We start from the raw sequence: 5,040 nt of genomic DNA, 5'->3' as shown, positions 1-5,040 counted from the left end.
ATTGCCCAGATTATAATCCTTATTGTTGTTGACTTGGCTCCAACTCACAGCAATCCCACATACAACAGAAAGAAATGTAGTCTGATTCTATACCTCTTTCATGTTCAAGTCCATTGTTGAGATCTTGTGTGTTTTGAATGCCTTCCAACCTAGGGTTCTCCTCCTCAAGCATTATATCAGACAGTTTTCAGCTGGATCTATAAGGTTTTGATTGGCTATTTTTGGAAGTAGATAACCAGGTCTTCTTCCTAGTCTATCTTAATCTGGAAGTTCTGTTGAAAATTGTCCACCATGGCTGACCCTACTGGAATTAGAAATACAGGTAGGATAGCCCCCTGCATTGTAGCAGCATCACAGCAGCCACCAGAGCATAACAAACTAGAAGACAGGTGGTGGTTCTAATCCTAGTTCCACCAGTTACTAGCTCTGTGACCTTGAGCAAGCTTTTCATCTCTCAGAGGCTGAGTTTCTTCACCTGTAAAATGGGGATGAAAATAGTGTCTATTTGTTAGACTTATTAGAAGAATTAAGTGTGATAATAACTAAAAAGAACTCAAAATAGTGCCTGGTGTATTCGTAAACACTTACTAAATAGTATCCATTATGATCACAGCCAAAACAAGTTGTTTTTTAAAAAAATTTCATGGTGTACTTTACAATAAAGATGTGCCTGACTCTCCATGTTCTTCAGTGCAGAAACAGAGAAGATTACACTGCACTAAAACTTATCTGCTATTTTTCTACTAGTCTGATGAGAACAGTTAGCCTCCTAGGACAACTGCTGTGACTGATAAAATTCTAGAGTCTGAGTTTCTATGGAAAATGTCCCTTTTTTTAGGGGTGACCTTAACTTTACCCTTTCACAAATGCTGCCTATGTGTACTCCAGGAAATTTTGGTCATATTGATTTTGCAATACCACGAACAGCTAAAAGCTGTAGTGTAATAATTGGTGGCAAGCAGTATTCTTTGAATCATCTGATGGAAAGTGAATAGGTAGTGAACTGAATTTGTCTGTAGTTTGCTAAGTAGTAGTCTCATGCAATATTTGCCCCTGATATAATCATTATAGGGTGGTGCTGTGGTTAAAGCACTGGGCAGCTAACCAAAAGGTTTGTGGTTGGAACCCACCAGCCACTCTGCAGGGGAAAGATGAAGGAGTCTACTTCAGTAAACATTTACAGCCTTGGAAACCCTAGGAGGCAGTTCTACACTGTCCTATAGGCTGCTATGAGTCAGAATCGACTCATTGGCAGTAGGTTTGGGTTTGGGGTGTAATCATTATTATGTTTGCCCTTCTTATTCTTTTGCATTTTTCTGTCAAGTGTTGGACTTATTTAAGATAAAAGACATATTAGATATTCTCTAATGATCCCTTCAGGACCAGGAACCCTCATGGTGCAATAGTTAAGCCCTTGGCTGCTAACTGAAAGTTTGGCAGTTCAACCCACCAGGCAGTCAGTGCGAGAAAGATGAGACAGTCTGCTTCATAAAGATTTACAATCTTGGAAACTGTAGGAGGCAGTTCTACTATGTCCTGTAGGGTCACAATAAGTTGAAATACACTCAACTGCAATGACTTCTAATGATCTCTTCAACTATTTCACCTTTCAAGCTTATTAAAGTCTACATAATAATCATTGATTTATTTATAGATCTTCAATATATCATGACTTCTTTTAATTGCTTTGAAGTAAAAAGAAAGTTAAGACAACTTATTTTTTCTTTGACATCAAGATAGATCAAAGTGTTTTTGGATTGAAAATTATTGTTAGAAAAGAGTGTCTTTTTATAGTTTCATGATCAAGACAGACATTGAAGAAATTACTTAAAATTACAATGAAACACAATATAACTCTGATGGATGAACAGTCTTCTGTGTGTGTGTGTGTGTGTGTGTGGTTTGAGTGAACGTTTACAGGGAAAAGTAGTTTCCTGTTCAACAATTTATACACATGTTGTTTTGTGCAATCAGTTGCAATCCTCTCACAGTAACAGCACCTTTCCCACTCCCTCCTTTGGTTCTTTATTTCCATTCACCCTTCTTTCCTGCCCCTTCCTGCCTTCTGGGTTTCATTTTTGGGTAAATGCTGCCCTTTGGGTCTCCTATTGTTGATGGTTCCGAGGAGTGCATTTCTCACAGGTATTATCATTGATTTTAAGGCTGCCTATCGTTTGGCTGAAAGGTGATCCCCAGGGGTGGGTTCATTTCCAGATCTGAAGGTTGTTTAAGGGCCACAATCTTGGGTGTTCCACTGTTCTCTATCAGAACAGTAAGTCTGGTCTTTTTTCATGATTTTGAGTCTTGTTCCACACTTTTCTCCCACGCTGTGCAGGAACTTTTATTGTGATCCCAATCACAGCTTTGCTGTTGGTAGCTGGGCACCATCGAGTTCTTCAGGTCTTAAGGAAGCGGAAGGTGCAGTTCATATGCTTCTTTAGTCCTTTGGACTAACTGTTTCCTTGAGCCTTTGATTTTGTTCACTCTTCTTTGCTCCAGATGGGGAGAGACCAATAGTTGCATCTCCAATGGTGGTTTGCAAGCATTTAAAACCCCAGTTGCTACTCACCAAAGTAGGATGTAAGAATTTGCCTTTGTGAACTATCTTATGACAATTGACCTAGATGTCCCCTGAGGCTATGGTCTTAGTCCCAAGCCCAATCACTCATTCTCTTAAGGTGTTTGGTTATGGCTAAGAAGTTTCCATAACTGTGTCACCTGTGTTCTTTACTATATATATATATATAGAGAGAGAGAGTATATATTTGCAGTCCATCTATGTAGATTATTATGTGTAATAATATTTTCCTTTCTTGCCTTTAACATTTGTGATCTTGCCAGTGTCTTTGTTTGCCTTGGTCATACTATACTGACCTCCTCTTTATTGTGCCTTTCTCTTTACTAAACTTAATATATGGCTATTCCTTAATTAGTGATTTTCCCTCCCTTCCTCTCCCATCCCTCAAAACCAAACCTAACTCACTGCCATTGAGTCAGTTCCAATTCGTAGCAACAACCCCCATTGGGATTCTAGGGCTGTAGATCTTTACGGAACCAGATTGCTTCACTTTCTTCCATGGAACGGCTAATGAGTTTGAACCACCAACCTTTTGGTTAGAAGGCAAATGCCTTAACCACAACACTACCAGAGCTCCTTTTTCTCTCATCTATAGTAACCAAAAAAGAATATTTCTTTCTGTATGTAAACCTTTCTTTGACATTTTATAATAGTGGTCCCATACAATATTTGTCCTATCATGATTGATTTAATTCACTCAGCATGATGTCCTTCAAGTTCATCCATGTTACGAGGTATTTCATGGATTCTTTGTTATTCTTTAATGTTGCATAGTATTTCATTGTGTGCATGTACCATAATTTGTTTATCCAATCATCCATTGAAGGACACTCAGGATGTTTCCATGTTTTTAATATAGTGAATAATGCTGTGACAAACATGGATATGTATCTGTCTATTGGTGTTATGGTTCTTATTTCTTTAGGCTATATACCTTGTAGTGAGATAGCTGGATCATATGGTATTTCTATTTCCAACTTTTTCAGGAAGTGTCATACCATTTTCCATAGTGGTCGCAGTATTTTACAGTCCCATTAGTAGTCACAACCTTCTTTTTAAAAAGGTGACAGTTTCACCTACCACATCCTAATGCAACTTCCCTCTTGCAAACTTGGCAAGAGTAAGCAGAAAGGAATTGCCAACAGCTTGTGACTTTAATTAATTTTTTTCATAAAAAAGTTTTAAAGACCATTAGTACACAAAATAAAATTTCTGTGCCATAGGCAAAAATAAGATAAGAAACATAATTCTGAAGAGAAATCATCACTTCACTCAGAAACAATTTTTCTTTTTTATTTGAAACTTAAGTCCCTGCACAGACTTACACATCGTAGCTGTGAGCTTTTAATTTAAGGGCTCTTGGCAAGTATGTTCCTCCAGCTATGCGATATTCTGCCAATATTTGAAGAAAAGAGAATAGGGAACAGGGCAAATAAAAATAGCATGCATGTTTAAATTACTTTCCCTATCCTTATCTATCTAATTAGTCCCTCATTACTGCTTGATTTATTTTACATCTTTCACCTCTAGAAGGTGGTGCTCTTCCTCATTCCTGCTCACTTCATTTATTCACATATTTGTAAGTGTTTTCTCCTGTTGGGAATATTCTCCATACACTCCTATTGGGAATGCTTTCCATAGACTCAGTATTTTTCACTCTCTTCAATTCCCAGTATACACACATCCTTCTAAACCCATTCCTATAATTTATAATTCCATAATTCCACTTTGTTATCAACTTGTATGTTGTTGTGTGCCATAGAGTCATTTCTGACTCACAGTGACCATATATGGCAGGGTAGAACTGCCTCATAGGGTTTCCAAGGCTGTAAATCCTTTTGGAAGCAGACTGCCTCATCTTTCTACCAGGGAGTGGATGGTGGGTTCGAACCACTGACCTTTTTGTTAGCAGCCCAATGCTTCAACCACAGCTGTACCAGAGCTTCTTAAAACCCTGTAACTAGATTTACAGGAGCTAGGTCTTTTCTTTCATGGAGGAACTGATGGGTTTGAACATCTCACCTTTTGGTTATCAGCTGGGCACTTTACCACTACACTACCAGGACTTCTTAATAACTTCTATAATCTTAGCTAATTGTTCCCAATATGAGCCCTTATTAATACTGAAAAGCTTCCTAGGACCCACATTATAACAGTTGTACTTCGAGTGTACTTTGATTGAGAAAACAATGCTACCCATGGACAAGTAAATTGGTAAGACCCAGTGAAATACCTTTATGGCCATCCAGTGGTCCTTGATCCAAAAGCTGGAAAGTGGTTGGACTATTTATGTCACATATTTGTTTTCTAGTGTTTTCCTATAAGGTATAATTTCTAAACTAGATTTTAAAAAATAAGGCTGGTGGTTCAAATCCACCAGCCACTCCTCAGAAGGAGGATTGGGCAATGTACTTCCATAATAATATCACCTTGGAAACCCAAGGAGGGGTTGCTATGAGTCA

Source organism: Orycteropus afer, unplaced genomic scaffold, assembly GCF_000298275.1.
Source record: "Orycteropus afer afer isolate SDZICR_OR568_19922 unplaced genomic scaffold, OryAfe1.0 scaffold00222, whole genome shotgun sequence".
Taxonomy (NCBI): domain Eukaryota; kingdom Metazoa; phylum Chordata; class Mammalia; order Tubulidentata; family Orycteropodidae; genus Orycteropus; species Orycteropus afer.
This window is presented reverse-complemented; position numbering follows the sequence as displayed.